An 18,446-nucleotide genomic window follows, 5' to 3' on the forward strand; every position below is an offset into this window, starting at 1 on the left:
AAGCTTGTGCTATGTGAGCTATTTTCATGTAGACTTTATTTTCATGGATGCTCACTGGCAGAAAGATGAGAGAGATAGTATCCCTGACGTAATCTTCATTAATGTCTCATCTCAGAAATAATTACAAAATAAAGCTGAATGGATGGAAAAAGCTAGTAGATTATTGCAGTAAAAGCTGACAGAATATTAATATCTTTGTCTAGAAGTGATCAAAGCAGATTTATAGTGGTCAGTGGAATTTGTGAACTATAGGTAAACCAGCAGGGAAACTAAGGCAAATCAGAAAGTAATTAAGAATAATTCAGGAAAATTACACTGACATTTGGTGGATTTCATTCATTACATTTAGTGAAGAAGTTAAAAAGAGAAATCAAGGAAGTAGTAATAGTAGTATCAGCAAATCTTTAAAACCATCCACAGAACACAAAGAACAGAAAAACAGGTTCAAAGCAATGCTACCATAACAGGTGCTCTCACAAGTGAAAGAAGCATCTTTTTTTAATTTTTGAAGGACTGAAACCCAGAGTAAAGATTTACAGTGTGTTTCAGTGTTGTTATTAGGCAGAATATCAACATTTATTTATAAGGTGGGTAGATTGTATTTATACTCAGTAAGATGATTCACTCACCTTCTAGAGAGGTACAACTAATTAATTCTTCTTCTAATGTTGCTCTTTCACTCTATTTGTAAAATCTTTTCTGTAAACTACAGAAGACAGAGTTCTGAAAAAGTCACCAGCTTTCTTTGGGATAGCTACAGTAGATTTATGGCATTAATAAATTTGTATACCTTAGCCTATACTGAATTAGAATTTTAAATGGAAATATAACACTGAATGTTGTGAATGGTCAGCTTATTATCAAAAGCAAATCATGATATTACAGATGGGTAGTAAATACTGAAGAGAAAAAAGGTTCCTCTCATAAGAAAATGGCTGTGCAACTAAAAAATAAATAGACAAAATGAAAAAAAAAGAAATATTTTCCTGTAGATCTAAGGCAAAGACTGATCTCTTGGAACTGATGACAAATAGCACAGACTTGATCTCAGAATTACCCTATTCATCCTTTCAGTCAATTATATAAATTTAAAAAGATCGTTTTCACAATCAGGATGCAAAATCTGCAAGGACAGAAAAAGCATGACAATCTCAGATTTAGTTAGGTTTGATCGTGGCCTTTGTCTGAATGCTGGCAATATGACTCATTCATATGACCCTCTGTTCCAGACCAGATCATAGAAGGGACCTTAAAATCATTTAGTACTAAGATTTTTTACATTATTTAAGGACAGATTTTACTGTTGTTCTTTAATTCTAGCCTTCATCAGTGATTACAGAAGTCTACTTCTATTCCTAAAATATCTTTAGGCAATATATTGGCTGCTAATATCATCTTTAAAGATGATAAAAAAATAAAAAATATATTTTTAAATCTAGCCGACTTTATTAAATTTCACCGAAGCAACAGAAACAGAAACCTTCTTTAGTAAATTCTTCATAGACATACCTAAAGTTAAGTCACTGTTGCAGTGAACTTACTGAATAAACATCAGCAAGAGATATCTGCAGGTACAGACAGTAAAAGAAAAGTAAAGGATCAATATTTGCTTGTTGTGATAAGAGGTGGGCTCTGATTTTGAGTTTAGCAGTCATCAATACTTGTGTAAATGTTCTAATGAGGAGTGTTTTTAAAAACTGGAAGGAGAAATGTTTAGATGTGTGTACAGGGAGTTCCTCCTGCACCCCAGGAGAAGCCTGGGTTTTTCTGATTTCTATTAGTTTTTCCTCCTAATTTCAGTGTGGTTGGTGATTGAACAAAGTCAATGTGTGAAACTGAAGGCACAATAATACTATATATTATTTGAATTAGGAAATATTTTATCTATCTGTGCCATTGTACTTTTTTTTTTTTTCACCCTGATACGTTTAAAGTACATTTTATAGCACAAGAATCAAGCAGTTATGAACAAAGTAACATACCATTCCAACTGTGTGAGAGGAGGTAAATATAGGAAGGGAATTAGGTAAATATGAATGTTTATAAAAAATTCTTCAGCAATATTCGCTGGCAGGATTTCTTTGAAGTCTGTGACAACCCTGGGAATAGAAAAACAAGACCAAAGACAAAATTCAGCTTTAAATATTTCCGCTAGTATATTTTCAGTCTTTTATTTTTTTCCTCAGTACCTTTTAATTGAGACCTCAAGGGAGGGAAGTATATTATAATTTATGGTAACGAGTTTCAGTCCCTGGCCTCATTTCCTCTCTTCCGATGTAACAGTAGCAAGAGTTATTTTGCTAGGTTATGAAGAACAGAAAAAGGCCTACTAAAACTGCTGTGCTAGGAAGAAACAGCAACAACTAAAAGAATTTTTTTTTTGCAGAGTGTGAAATGCATGATGAGATAGTGACTTGCCGAAGACTTTTTCAACATTTCAATCAATACCTATCAGAGGAACTAGGACTCTTCAAATAATCTGAAAGTAAGTCAACAATATGGCTGGAAAGTGAGGTGATATATCTTGCAATGTCTTAGTACTCCCAAGCAGCTAGGGTGTGGGGGATACTGACCTTGGTACAAGATGAACTGGGGAGAGGTCCAAGGCTTTTTTTTTAAATTAGAAATAGCACTGAGTCTTTTCTGACACAGGTACTGCCAAACTAAAGGTAAAGAGGCTTTTGAACTTAATGGAATGTTGTTTAAAAGTAGGACTGAAAACTGTTCATTGAAAATATGCTTTTATTTTCCTTAATACTTACAGATTTAAGGGTTTCGTTTTTCATCTGACTGTTGCAATCAAATTATTACTTTAATTTCTTACTCTATATACATTCAACAGTGATTTTCAATCTGCAGCTCACGAAGCCTTGAACTTCCATTGGTTACTTCTGAGCATGCTGTGAAAGGGAAATTAAAAACAACAAAACAATTCTCACCATTACATTAATTTAAATTTGTTGTGTAAATTTTGCACCTTCCTAGAATTACTCTAAGGATTCATTAGCATAAATAAAAAAATGTTCAAAATTCCTCCCCTACAGTAAAAAGCAAGAGTAGATGTCAGATCAGGTTTGTTGGCTTTGAATTTTTCTTGCTTTACAATCTTAGAATCATAGGAAAAGAATAACTCCTTGCTAGCCAACGATGTATCATAACGCATCATCACATCAAGGTTAAAACTCTTCAGCATACAAAACAATAATCTACATATTTTTTGCAGGAATTACAAACTGATGTTGCAGCCTTAGCAACTTAGTCTGTCCTTTGCAGGACAGAAGCTATATAAAGAATCCAAAAAAGGATTATGCTGATCTTCCATTTTTGTAAAAAAATATTAGGAAAAAGTATGCTTTATATCCATTATATGCCTGTCTCTTTTTTTTTTTTTTCACATAAAATATGTATATCAGTAACTGAATGCCATGACTTTCATGGTGAAATAAAAAAAAAAAAAAAAAAAAGAAGTTTTATGTAATGCTCAGTTCTGGATTCACTTGTGGGTATGAATTCTTGATATGTGAAAACAGTTACAAAAGTAAATATTTTGTCTGCTAGAATATTCATTGCAGGCACCAATACTTTATTTTACATTTAGGCCTGTGTTTATGGTCAGTATTACATAAATACAATTTTAAAAGCCTTTGTGTGTGACTTCAAATATCTTAAATTCAGTTATCTAATGTGGACAAGTCAATATTTTATTCACTTTGATGATTAATGGGAAATGTGTTTCAACCATTTTAATTCTGATTTTACTGAATACTTAACAGTTTCTGCTGCCCAGTGCTACTTAGAAAAGTCAGGTCTTGCTCTGATTTATATGGTGCTTTTTGTTCTCATGTTCCAGAGCTGTAACATTTCTTTTAATATTTAATTTAAAAAAACAGCTAAGTCAACTGATTATTAAGTACTAATTATAATTAGTAGTACAAGCATATCTTATCAGGCCCAAGCAGTGAAGTCAAGTTACTTACCTCAGATCTGGGTATGGTGGATAAGAATGACATAGCTACTAGTCAGTTCAAATAAAACGAAATTGTTTTTCTGAAGAAGAAACCATAAGAGATAGCAAATACCTGATTTACAACTTTGTGTTTGCCGCAAACTTGAATTTGAATCCCTAGATGGTTTTAAATAAATGCATGTGAACTTTTGTAATATCACAAAGCTATTATTATAAATATTTAATATACATATCTTTCTTGCAACCTGTTTTGCTTCTCTTTGACTACACAATCTTTTTAACTGGCACGTCTGTCATTTTCAAGCAGCAGTATCTGAGCACTGCATAGAGAGCAATACTTAAAAGCCAGGGTCTGTGGAAGCATTTCCCCCATTTTACAGCATTGCTCAGCTCTGCTGTGTGCACTGATGACTATACTACTTCTTAAGGAAGTCTAAGGTTTGATGTTTTCTATATCTCTACAGGTCCTTTGCAGTAGCAACCTCTCCCCTTGGACGAACAGAGTGCCCAGGGAGAATAGAATTTGCTTTTTTTTTTTGACAAAATCAGTGTCTGTCAGATTCTTACAGAGCTATGGTTGACTTGACAGTCCACAGCTAATGTAGGATTCACAAAACCTGCATGAGATCCTCAGCAGATGTTTCTTGAACATGTGCTTGAAACAGTGCAAATCCAATTCCCATAAATATTCCTAAGTTACTACTAAAATAAATAACTTGAGTTCTTGTAGTTAGTTTAAGACTAGAAGGTAAAATCTTTCTGTATTGAATGCTCAGAAGTGGAGGGATTTACTAATTAGATTTAATTGTGTCAGCCTGCAGTGCTTGATAAAATTCAAATCAAATACTTTGTTGGCATGATAAGCTCTGTAAAGCAGTGCCAAAGAAGAAAAAAAATAAATGGAAAAAGACCCTCAGATACTCTGCTTCAAGCTCTAGTTACTGCCTGCCCAACATTTGTCTATCTTGTAGCTGGGGATTTTATTCTCTGTCTCCATTTATCTCTACTGTTACATCCTCATTTGATTCCAAGTAGCTTCACAGCAGATTGCTCCTGCTCTTTTGTGTGCCCATCTCAGAGAATGTGGCTGTTTCTACAAGGAACAATGTTCCTGGCTGTACGTGGTTGGAATTGGATAAAGGAAAGATCCTAGGACTGACGGGAGATGGTGACAGGAGAAATGTGTCCGAAGCAGGCATGCATATGAGCGGAGAAGAGAGCAGATACTACCTGCTATTAGGAACAGAAGTGATTTTTTTTTCTTTGTGATTAAAAAGAATAGATTGATAATTTAAATTGTCTTGGGCAGAAGAAAACAGTTTTCATTAGAGAGGAAGCAAGGAAGCAGAGGGGCTAGTGACAATAAGAAAGCATGCAGTGATGAAGTGAACTCTTAGTGAAAAGGAAGGTATTCTACATAACGGATACAACTCTCAAAATATGAGCACTGCAGATGATTGGTGTAGAATTGCTGGAGATCAGCCTGCTGCAGAGAGGTGAGGTAATGCAAGGAGTCCAAGGAATGTCAAATTACCTGTCTGAAAAACCATATGAGTGTTCTGTTCGTGAGTATTCTAGTGTATAACCAAAGCAGGTACTAAGCTGTGTCTGCCTGAGAAAGATAATGAGTCCTTCTTTTCCCTGACAGGATTTCCTAACTAGGAAACGATGCTGGCCTTATCACTGTAACACAGATCTATTACCTATGAGTGTCTCCTTCACATGAGCTCTGTCTATATCAAGGCCTGAGCCAGGATGCTGGACAGCTGGGAGGCATACATGTGGCTATGCCATGAACTTACAGCTTGGCTTTGAGAACATCACAGGTTTGTGCTTCTTCCTCCCTTTATCAGCTTCTTCTGAAAGTATCCCAAGGCATAGGCGATCCTCTCCCATTTCTAGTGAGTCTGGCACAATGTGCATAGACTTAGCTAGGGCTTTGGTGCTCTACTATACTCAGCATATTTTTTTTTTTTTTTTTTCTAGATTTTAGTTGAGAAATAATGGGATTTTGGATTAAACTATATGTTTGATGTGATTTCCTCTTCCCTTTAAGGATTGAAATATGCAGTCAGGTGCATGCCTATAACAGTTGTATGTTGAGTGTCAGCCTGAACCACTGATTGACCACCTGAGGCAAGCACTGAGTCAGCCATGGGAGCACAGGTGAAGGCGATTCAGCTATGTGATGGAAGGGGTGGAGCCTGGCTGCACCTCTCTTAGACCCTATTTAAGGGCTGACTGCTGCTGGGGCAGGATCCTTTTCTGGAGATCCTTCTTCTGTGGGGTTTTTCCTGTGAACCTAGATCTTTGGATACGGGTGAGCATTCCTTCCCTGTTAGTTTCTTTTCTGGTTGTCACCGTGATAATCTTTCCAGCTGTAATGTCGACTGTAACAACAGTGCATGCAGAAGATGAAAAAGAAGCAGAGAAGACCTTGAGATGTATGGTTCTGACATTCTGAATTACTGTGATGTCAGCAGGTTGTGTGCATTGGTGACTGTCTTGAGTTCTTGCCTATTAAGAACAGACAGAAAGGCAAAAACTTTTTAGCTTCAAGCCTCTCATAGTGTGGTAACACTGTTGTGCATCTGAGCCTCTTGCTGTTTTTCAATTAAAGATTTGTTTTTCATTCCTCCTTTAGAAGAAAATAAAATATCTCAGAGTTTCCTGCTGGCCTATGTATTCTATAAATGAACCATCCTTTTCATTGGTCTGCTTGTTACTGGAATTACTCTCAGCAAAAGCGTTTAGCTTTTATGTGTTGGCACGCTGTGTGCTAGGGAGAGATGAGAAAAGAATCATTATAAAGGAAAAAAAAGGCAAATCCAAGGAGGTAAAGAGAGTTTGCTGTGAGGAGGTAAGATTGCCAACAGCTGAAAGAATTCTTGTTAGTAGTGATGACGAGGAAATAGAGTCCTCAGGGCAAGGAAACTGCTGAGAGAGGCCAAAGGACTTTGTAGGGAAAGGAGACTAGGGCTGGAGAATGGAAAATAAAATTGTCTATGTCGTAGCAAGGATAAAGTGTTTTTCACTTTGATTTTCCAATAGTAGAAGATAGGAATGTGAAGACCACAATGCAGGTCTTTACAGCTTGAAGGGACTTCATGGCAAGGTGTGATGCTCAAAATATATTGCTTATAATTAATAGCATAACAGATTCCTCCAGTCTCTTGTACTAATAACTACATAATTATGACACAAAATACTTATGGGCTTCTTTGCAAAACCTGTGATAGCTAGATATATATTAACCCTTGAACCAGCTAATGTAAAGCTCTGTGAGAGCAAAATAGACAAACTACTGGCTTTCATGGCATCCATGATATGCCTCTCTCTTTTTTTTTTTTTTTTTTTTTTTTTTTTAATTTTAGAATGCGTACATAAACTTCTAAGCCATTTAAGTGCTTTCATAAACATACTTGTTGTGCTGTGAAGCAATGAATGGGAAGATGAGGTTATACAGGCTAAAGCCTTTGGCAATGTTCACTATAGCAGTAAAAGTTCAATGAGGAAGTGTTGAAATTGTGTCGAAGGAGATTGTTCCAGCAGAGAACTCAGGACTATAAAAACAAATACATATTGCAGCTTTATGAAATGTTAAAGGACAATTTGAAAAAGGACTTTCAGCCTTTTTGTCCAGATGTTTAAAAAACAAAAATAAAAATTGCAGAATATCATGTGAATTTTTCCTCTTGATAAACTTGAGGATTAGACAGAAAACTTGGGATTCATTCAGTCCCTCTAATCTTGAAATGACTTGAATCAGTCTCTGTGTAGAAGATAATGTTTACTCACGAGGTTCACCCAGATCTTTTTTTTTTATTTTTAATTTACTAGAAATATAAGGACATTGAAGTATGGAAGGAAGACGTAAGCAAGTCTTAAATGTAGCATCACTCAGGAAAGTAGTGCTAAAAGAGACTCTTGGAATTATCCTACATTGAAATTAAAATATACATGTTTTAGAAATAGTACGTGTTAAAACAGTTCAATGGTAAGTTTCCTCTAACCTAGCTTCCGAGTTCTGCAAAAATGAATAGCTTTTACACAAAGGAGAGCTGTTCCATTAACCAGTTATTATTTATTTGTCAAGCAGTGTCTCACAAATGTACTGAAAAGGTGAAGCATAGCCCAATACAAACGTTTCCTTTCACTTGATTGATTTTGATGTTAATTGTACAGACCTGTAGCTCTTCTTGGATGAGATTTCTTTCTCAGCAGAGCAGAAACACTTATGTTACAATTAAAAGCCTATTTTCCATGCTCAAGTGGGACTTCCATGGTGCAGGGACCAAGTAATTTTCATGTTATTACTTTCTCAGTATTTTCTGTCTACAGTAGGTTTTACTATATTCTCAGCAAGAATTTCTGTGCAGAACATGACTTAAGGCAGCATGTTGTTTTCAAAAAAGCTGGAGATATAAGAAAAGGGTATTCTGATATTTTCATGTGATTGTTGTTGCATCCTTGCTATCTAGTTCACTGTGACAAGGCAGTTGAATTACATTTATGTTCTACTAACAACATTTCTTTTTTACTTTTATTTTTTTCCAAGTAGCATTTTCCAAATCAGAACAAGGGTAGGTTAGTAAGTTTAAGTGCATCAGAAGGGTTAATCTGGAATTGCTTCTTCTGGGTAATCTTTTGTGTTGCCTGCTGTTTTCTTTAAATACTTCCAGCTGCATAACTACTGTAATAGCTATCCCAATTTTCATCCAATGGCCAAGACGACAGGAAATTTCACTCTGTGCCAGTTTGATTCTTAGTTTTGCATTTGACATCCACAGAAGTGAAAGAACACACTTAAAACTCTAGTAGAATGCACGGCTTTCTAATAAGCCAATGCAGTATGAATTTATGATCTCCACTTTTTTTGTGTTTTTCTGGTAAGCACCACCAATGAATATTTCTTACAAATCATTTTGGGTTTTACATATGTGACAAGAAAGAAAGAGAAGGAAAGTCTTTAGAAATAATAATATAATTTAGTGTGCTGACAAGCTAAACACCACGTATTTGGTTCAGGAAGTGCATCCATTTTGAAATTAAGTTTGTTCTTAGTTGTTACAGGAGACAGTGAAAGGGAAACCACCTCACTTTTTAAGTGAGGCTGACATAACAGATCAGATCAGAATCAATTCTGCTGAGACTAATGGAGTGAGACTACCCACATCATTACCCTGCAGGCATTTCTTTGTCCAAGTCCTCCCTGTACTCACAGGATCTGATTTTGGTATTCATCCCTTTTGTTACCTCTTTGGAAAGATGATTTTGGAAAAAAATTTTTCTCCCCAGGTGTGCTGTTGCAAAGTTTCCTTTAAAGGAGTTGGAGGGTATTAGTGAAAACTAACAGCTCAGGAAAAAAAAAAAAATAATAATAATTAGAATGTTTTACTTTATTTTGTTAATTTTTTAGGCTAAAGTGATAGTGGCAGCAGTATTTAATAGTTAAGGAACTGGGTGCCCCAAGCTCTGTTCCTATCTCTAACAAGGCTCTGCTCATGCTTCTTTTCTTTTTGTACATTTCAGTTCTTTGGTTTACCTGGACTGTAAGTCACATCTGCACTGTTTGTGCAGTGAACATTGTCCACAGTGTAAAGAGGCCATCAGTCCATCTGCCATGGAGGTCCTAAGGACAGAGGATGCTGTTGCTATGACTTAATGTGACCTGCATGAGAAGAGCCCTGCATCTAATTACTATTATACCTACTCTAATTGTAATGTATTTTAGAAATAAAAATAATATAGTCATTGTTGATGACAGTTTCAGTTGTAAAAAGAGATTAAGTGAATCGTAGCATAAGTGATGAAGTTACAGGCCTAGCTTCCCTCCAAGACATGTTGTCTACCTTTACAGTGGCCCACTCAGGCTGTGATGCGTTTTTTCTGAGATACCCTTCCATACAGAGTCAGGACTGTTTAAAGAGGCCATCAATATCAGGCACTTTGGCACGTGTTATGAGTTTTATGGTACAAGGAAAGCTTTGTAACTGTGCCTGAACTGTGACAGTCCATGGGTCTGATTGCAGACTATATTTGTACTGCTAAGTGCCTTGGGAGCAGCAGCCCAAATTTTGTTCCATATCATAAGGAGAGAGAATGTGTTTATTCAAAAAAAAAAAAAAAAAAAAAAAGTCACAAAAATTATTTGGAACAAATGAATGTCAAAGGAGATCTCTGAATAGTGCAGTGTAGCCAGAGTTGGTATTCTAAAGTGGCCAGTTCATTCCAAAATAGCTAAACTGGTAGCAAGGGAATTATTGAGTTCAGTTATTCTCAGTGTTTTTCATTAGACTTAGGTATTGATTTTTAACTAATTATCACTTACTACAGGTCACTGCAAATCCAAAGTTATGAATTTGGAAAAGGAACTTAAGCATGGCCAGGGAATCATGACTTATAATTGAGGCTCAATTAGGAAAAGAACGTGGATTTTACAGGTGTAGAAATTGTACTGTTTTGTCACTGTTAGAAGCTTTTAATGATGTAAATAAAGAGAAATCAATTATTTTCAATTCTAACAGACATACAAGGAAAAAATGTTTTACCAGCAGAATAGTTCAATTCTGAAGAAGCGGACAATTAAAAAGTCTTTGGTTTCTGTTACGTTTAGTGGTATGTGGATTCCAGGTTATGTATTTTAAATGGACAATTAATTGCAGAGAAAGGGAGGGAGGCCTCATCCTGATTGCACAGCTATGTCATTGATCTTATGTGGTTTTGGCTTCTATTTCTTTTATCTTAAAAGACGTGTGACCCTGTCCATGAAGTCAGGAGAAAACAACCTAGAGAGGTCCAATGGGACTCTATTAAAGACAAAGTCTTCTCACAGAACAAACAAGAAACAACTAAAATAAAGACTATTAGACTATTTTATGGAACTTCCACTGCCAAAGCTAGTAGCAGTCTGAGGTGAGAAGTGATGAAGTGGAAGGCTTTCTTGTTCAGCATCAATCAAGAAGTGCTGAAGAGCAAATTCATTGCATACAGAGCATAAAGAACCCAAGCTGATGAACTCTCTGTATCTGTACTTCTTCTAAGAGTGTAGATGAAAATTGTAACAGCTCCAGAAACACTAGTATATAACGCTTCCAGTTTTGTCAGTGCTCAGACAAAGGTGACTGGGGTCAGATGGTCTAGACTGTGGAAAATCCTGAGCTGAATTTTTCCTTGGTGATCTCTCACCCACCAGTGCCATACATTTGAGATAAGTGAAATATTGGTTTCTGATTGCATTCTTGCGTGTAAATTATGTAGAGGATGTAAAGGACCAGCAAAATATTTTCTGACTTTCCATGGTATGCTTCTCATTTAGACTGTGTTAAATTCTCATTAAAGTCGGTGATTGTGTGTGGACCTTTGCATATCATTTACCTTATTGTAACCAGGGATATTTGTGAATCTGATTGCCCCGTCCTTTTTCTTACAGGCAAGATGTGACAGGAGGTCATTCTGAAAAATTTCAACAGGAGATGACCTCAAGTTAGTCACTAACCATGGGGTCTGGAGCTTTTTGGATAAGTTTGGCATCACTGTCCTAGCTGTGGGATCCAGAACCCTGTCTGTGTGATCTAAACTTCTGGCTAAAGACTCAAAGTGAGTTTGAACTGGCTATAGGAAGAAACAGCCTCAGGATCATTCCCAGTACTGTTTTCCTTATAACGCCCTGTACTGAGTGGCTTCTTTTCTTTTCACAGACTTCGTGTGGACTCAAATTCTGTTATATTTTAAAATAAGAGTGATCCGTATTAAAGAAGCCAGTAAAGCCTTTCTATAGTTTTGTCAACAGCATGTTTCATTTTTTCAAAAGCTTTCTGACTCCAGTGGCATCAATCATCAAAGCAACTCAAACTGTTTAGACTGCTTCTGGACCTTGCTTGAACTATCCATCAGGGGGGCTTTGGGAATAGAAGAACAGCAATTTTTTAGAGAAGATGGAACAGTAAGGAAAAAGCTAAGCCATGTCCTTTGTTTGATTTCTCTTGTGAAATGAAACAAAAGAAAAAGATACTGAGCTGTCTGGACTAGTAGAATGAGCAGTTCAAAACACTACATTTTCAATTTGTTTCACTGGAAAGAAGTTCTTTGCTGCTACCATTTCTTCTGTTGTATAAAATACCTGTTTGCTCTTTAAAATGTTCTAAAAATATATAAGAAAATGCGCACTCTATGAACTGAGTTACTTCTGCCTCTTCACTTGCTCCTGTCAGCTCTCCTACTTATGTTTATTTGTCTTCAGATTTTCCTAATGTCCTGATTTTTCTGCTGCTGTTGCCAGCACTTTGAGAGATAGACACATCACAGAAGTGAGAAAAGGAAGAATCCAATAATAACATTGGAGTTAAATTCATGGATTTGTGCTGCAGTTTTTGTTAGAGATCTCATGGACAACCTGCATTTATTTTACGTTTCTGAATTTTTATATAGAATATAAATAAGGATGGCAGTAACTCTCTGTTTTTCAGAGATCATGTGAGGCTAAACAAGAGCATGTGCAGTTCATACTTTGAGAATTGGAGTTATATGAGTACTTTGGGTAGATGTATTAATTGTGCTCCTCTGAATGCTTCCCTTGAATTACCTGTCTCACCAGGACAATTGTGATATGAAGTAGCTTCTAATATCCATTGCAGTAAATACAAAAGCCAAGAACTATGGAAATGTCTTTAAGACATTTTTGAGCAAGGAATTATTTACCTCAAGTTTAGGATAAATCAAAATGAGATATTTTATCATCCACAAAAATTAGGTGTGTCCAACATAGGAATATTTGGTCTTGATAACAAAATAATAAATACAAGGTTATGGATCTAAATATGAGAAAATGAGTCTCTGTTGTAAGTGGGCAGACATAGAAATAGAAAGCAACCCTATCACTTTAGTCTAGCAGTTTGTTTGTTTAGCTACCATCATCATTATTTTCTGAGACCTTATGTTATCAGGTAAGTTTAGCACTGTACTTAATTTACTGAATGCTGCACTAATAAACAGTTTTGTTTACCCTTTAAAAATGGTATTGTAATTTCTTTTCATTTGCATCCTATTGTACACAAGCATAGATGTTATGTACACAATACACTTTAATTAACAGAGAGAAGTCTGAGGAAGGCTAATCACATTCTTACTACCAAAATCTATCCTGACTGCCTCTCTGAGGGAAAATGTGGGAAGTGATGTGCTCCCTGGGGGGGGCAGAGGGGGTGGGTGGAAAGAAACAAACACAAAAATATTTTCTTTGATTAGCTTTATTGGTCACTGAAGGTCATTTTTCTTCTAATGAGGTATAGCTGCAGGTGTCTTTTATCTCTATATAAATAAGGAGCTTGTGAATACTGAAAACTCCTGAGGGACTGGTTTGTGTGTTTAATGTTTCTCTTTGATATCTGAAGAAATAGTAAATAGTTCTTATATACTATATGCAAGGCTAGGCCAGAACATCTGCACTCACTGAATATATCTGACATAAATTTCCATGTTGAAAATGTCTCTTCTGCATCTATTTAACATGGTCTAGTTCAATTCAAGTTCCAAACTTCACCTATTTTTAAAGGCTTGTTATGTAATTTAAGTCCCTGTAGTATTTTTTTCCAGAGGTGTCTCATGCAAACCAGGGAACTCCATTTTGAACTGATTAAAACAAACTGCTTCATATCCAAGGACTGGAAATAACCACTGTTCCTGCACCTACTTTTATGTCCTTTGTACACAGTAAAACTAAGTTGATTCACTTGGAAGTTTACATATTGACTTTGTTCTTTTTTTTTTTTTTTTTTTTTTTTTTTTTTAAAATGAAGAATTTCAGGGAAAAAAGGCTATAAAGTGTTAATGGACACAGAGTGCTGATCATTGGCCCACCGTCCAGGTGGAGATCAGTAATGCGTGGTATCCCTTAGTGGTCGGTACTGGGACTGGTGCTTTTTATGATCTTCCTCAAATACATCAACAGTAGGATCAGCTGTACTTTCCTCAAATTTGTGATGGCATCAAGCTGTGTGGTGCAATTGATGCACTGAGGGATAGAATGCCATTCAGTGAGACCTAGACAAGTTCAAGCAGTTTGCTCTGGTGAAACTCATGAGGTTCAACAAATCCAAGTGCAAGGTCTTGCACCTGGGTTGAGGCAGCCCTCACTACCAGTACAAGCTGGGAGATGAAAGGACTAAGCACAGCCCTGCTGGAAGGGACGTGGAAGTACTAGTAGATGGTAAGCTGAATGTGAGTCAGTAATGTCCCTCACAGGCTACAACAAAAATGTGACCAGAAGGCTGAGGGAGGTGACTGTGTTCCTCTGCTCTGGTGAGACTTCACCTGGAATACTCTGTCCAGATGTGGAGTCCTCAGTACAAGAGAGATGTGGTCCTGTTGGAGCACATTCAGAGGAGGGCTCCAGAGAGTGCCTTTTCAATATCGAAGGCTGGGGCACAGGAAACCAGGATCTGAGGTGACAGTACAAGGGGAAATTACTTCAAACTAAAAGAGGGGAGATTTGGATTTGTATTTAGGAAGAAGGTTTTTTACAGAGAATGGTAAGGCACTGGAACAGCTGTTCAGAGGAGATGATGGGTGTCCTGTTGCTTGAAGCATTAAAAGTCAGACTGAACAGGGGTCCAAGCAGCCTGATCTAGCTGTGGGTGACCCTGTTCATTGCAGGGGAGTTGGACTAGGTGAACTTTTACGGTCCCTACCAACTCAAGCAGTTCTATGATTCTATGGAAGAGTGAATTTGACTTTTTCCTTTGAAAGACTCACCTTGTATACTTCATTTCATTCTTCCACAGTGAATTTCTTTTTAGTAGAACTTTTCTGGTATTCCAAAATATATCTGGAAGTGTTAAGAAACTGAAAATAGAAAAATGTTAGCAATCCCTTTATAGTTTTGGTGTCTTGAAGAAATTGCCAAAATAATTTGAAACCCTGATTCATTACTAAGTGCAACTGATTCAGTACTTTCCTTTGAGATATAAGGGAAATCTTCAGGACTGGTTTTGATATGAACACCTATCAGGTAAGTATAAATTATACCCATAAAACATAGCTTTAGAGTATAATGTAAGTCATATGTATATATACTCCTTGGTTGGAGGAGAACAGGTATCACTATTTTTCATAGTCTTCCAAATTAACCAGAACATCTCCTTACCAAAATGCTGTACATGTCTCCTAAACTGATTCCATCTAAATCAGTAAATATTCTATGTTTAATTGTAAATATGATTTAAGTTCTTCTGTTTTAATGACAGTTAAGCATATTTCTGACATTCTTTTCCATAGCTATTTTCCCACACTAATGTTATGATGTATGGAATAGACTCTCTGTGGGAAAACACCCAAAATCCAGAACTGTTCTCTTTGTCCTTAGTGTTCTGATTTAATCTCTTTTAAACCTAATTTCTTTTAAGCCAACCCAAACTAGTAATGCTATCACTCCAACACCAACCATATCTTTACACTGAAGAAGGTAATTGAAAATGTTTTGAACAACTTGAATTTCATCAGTGACAAACACTGTCTCCTTAAACACAGGTCTACTTCGAGAAATGTTTAAGTGGCATTTTCATGTTCCTGTGTACTTTCAAATCATAAGGAACAGAGATAAATCAACTGCTGTTTATTTCAGCTAGCATTGCAGAGTCAATACAGTCAAGAATAGTAAGAGCTTATTCTTTTTTTCTTCTCACACACTGTGAAAAGAACTTTTACCATGGCTGCAAAGGCTGCAGTGTTGTGAACCCTTCTACTTCCATGTGCCTAAGGCCTTAATTCTTGCGTTAGAGTATCTATCAGGTGCAAGGGAAGGATGAGAAATTATAATACGGATTTGAAAATATGATGTTAATCCTCCATGCTAACAAATGGAAGGCAACAATTTATTGTAAATCTACAGAGGAAGAGCATTTCTACTAGGTATCCGTGTAATATGTGAATGGCAGTAATGTGGTGATATTTGAATTTCACAAATTTTATTTTACCCAAAAGTTACTTTACTCCAATTCTGTGATTAAATAAAACTGAAAAACAGATGAATTTTGCAAATATATTTTATAATTTTATAGTGTTAAAGTCTCCATTACACTTTTGGACAGGGATGATGTTTCCCCTTTGACGACCTGACTTGAAATCTATCAGATCTTGATATTTCTAATTTTGTTTTATGTTATTCAAGCTCTTGCACTTCTTAACTGAATTACAACTAAGATTCATTCAGGCATCACTTTCTCCATGCTTCTGTCATCATACTATCCATTACAAGGTATGCTGATCTAGGATTTCAATTTTTGTTTAAAAGCCTTTATAATATTGCATTTAACAAGACCCAAATTCCGGAAAATACTTTAAAAAGTTGAAGAAAAGTAATTGAGTAATTATGGAAATGAGCTGCTAAGTGTCATATATGTGATTTAATCATATTTACTGTAATGACAGTGTGGGAAACTGATTCCCAGGAAATCTTAATTTATTTCTAGAAAGGGCAGGGTGCAGCACTGAATGTTTCAGTATTCAAAACCTTTTACATGTGGAGGTGATTCTCATACAGATGTAAGAAAATCCTCTGAGAAAAAAAATACATATACTTTTTTTTGGTGTAGGCTCTGTGTTTCAGATAAGAGGGGACCTGAAGACAATGTCTATTTCATCCTTTTACTCCAAAGCACCATCATCTATGTCTACTCTTCTATTTATCGCTCTTTACCAAACCCATTCTTTGTGACCTGCAATAATGAAGTCACCATACTTTTCCCAAGCAGAGTGTTTCAGGAATTTACTGTCCCCTTACCATTTAGAAAGTGTATGATAATGACTAACCTGGACTTTCCTTGATGCAATTTAAGTCCATTACTACTCCTTTATCTGTGAAGAGCAAATTATTACCAGATTGTCGAAGGAGGTTTTAAAGTATCTGAAGGCTGCTCACTGCGTCTTCTCTTTTCTAAACTAAATATTCTCGATTTAAAAGACTGAGATGAATTAGTACTAAAATCAACTATCAAAAATAATAATTCATTGAGAACATAAAAATCTATTTATAAAGTTACCTTCTATCATAATAGGAACTGATTATAGGCTATTTAAAAATAAATTTTCAGTGTTTTGCCTAGCATGAAAGCCAGTCAGGAACGTTCATATGAAATGTTATTTTTATTCTTCAAACTTAAAATTTTTCTTTCAAAATGTGTCTAGTTTGCTCATATTTGGAAAGGAGATGCAGCTGTAGTGGGAAAATGTATGTAATCCAGCTCTGAGACATGGGGAGTGCAATGCTTAACTATTAACTCGGTTAATATTCAGCTGAGGTTGTGACCCATGCTGTGAACAATTTGGGATGTGAACTTCAGCTCCTCATACCGCAGGTGAGTTTTCTAACCTTTTTTTCCTGGTCTGGGGAAAGGTTCCTTTGTGACTTTTCACTTTCACAGGGCTTTGTTTCATATTGGCTACTACATTTGAAATGTTAAATATTTTCTGGATGAGAGCATCCCCTTTCTGTTTCAAACTGAAGTTCAACTACACATAGGTCAAGGAAGAATATTCTGTGGAGTCACAAAGTGAAATCAGAGAAGAAGCATAAAACTGTTGTGTATTTCTGACATTCTGGATATAACAGAGGAAGGACAGATAGTGTGCTGCACCAGGGAAGTAAAAACTTGCGTAACTTTGTCTTGCAGGACACTGTTGTACTGCTGAGAATTGTCTCCTTAAGCAGCAACCCATTAGCAGCGAGGTGGTGGCTTCCATGGAGACCATGAAACCTTCTGTGGCATGGCAGAGACTTAGTCATAGATAGTCATAGATATATCCAGAGCTCAACTAGGAACTTAGATGCATAGTTGGATTCACATCCGTGGTTTGCATGGCCCAGCACATAGCTGCCTTGCACACTTCAAGAACCACGGGGAAATTCTGAGCTGAAATGCACAGCCCAAGTGAAGAAGGATCCTGAGAAGATGCACTCAGACAACCATATAGAGCAGCCACAAAAATCTGCTTTTTTGCAAGCTCGACAAGGAGGCATCTACTTATAGTAAGCCTTTCTAATTTGTTTTGCCAAAAACTGGATTTATTATTAGAGAAATTAGCTGCAAGTGAGATTTCTAAGAAACCATACATCCAAATAATAAAACCAAGTAAATAACTATAATATTGACTTGTTCAAGAACTATATTCATGGCTCTGTTTTCTACCAAGAAATTTAACTGAATGCTCAAAATTTGCTGGTATCTTAAATTTCACAGAATCACAAAGTTCTTTTCAACTTTCCCTTACGGTACTTGTTGGCTATCGGTCTCGTGCCAGTATTTAGCATCTCAGCCAACATACCTATCACCCATAGCAGTAGATCATAGAAACATTGAGAGAGATGCACATAGTGACCATTTTAAGCTGGTTAAACTTTCTGTCCACTACTAATACGATGCTTCTCTAAAGTGAACTTCCTCTCTTTTTTTTTTTTTTTTTTTTTTTTTTTTTTTTTTTTTTT

General features: G+C 36.2%; 1 long non-coding RNA gene across 10 annotated transcripts in view; it reads right to left on the bottom strand.

Moving 5' to 3' along the window:
• The window catches only part of LOC122159566, a 37,258-nt gene that overhangs the window by 10,511 nt on the left and 8,301 nt on the right, over positions 1-18,446 (bottom strand). For 6 of the 10 annotated variants that reach the window (XR_006168558.1, XR_006168551.1, XR_006168552.1 and 3 more), the window contains exons 2-5: positions 14,720-14,809; positions 2,763-2,900; positions 1,983-2,099; positions 630-706 (exon numbers count right to left, since the gene is read on the bottom strand). This is a non-coding gene — a long non-coding RNA (uncharacterized LOC122159566). The remainder of the gene's footprint in view (positions 1-629; positions 707-1,982; positions 2,100-2,762; positions 2,901-14,719; positions 14,810-18,446) is intronic. The other 4 variants (XR_006168555.1, XR_006168557.1, XR_006168556.1 and 1 more) reach the window with 1 other exon arrangement.

This window comes from Centrocercus urophasianus, unplaced genomic scaffold (assembly GCF_019232065.1).
Source record: "Centrocercus urophasianus isolate 14NV4802_14NV808 unplaced genomic scaffold, USGS_Curo_1.0 seq_16, whole genome shotgun sequence".
NCBI lineage: Eukaryota > Metazoa > Chordata > Aves > Galliformes > Phasianidae > Centrocercus > Centrocercus urophasianus.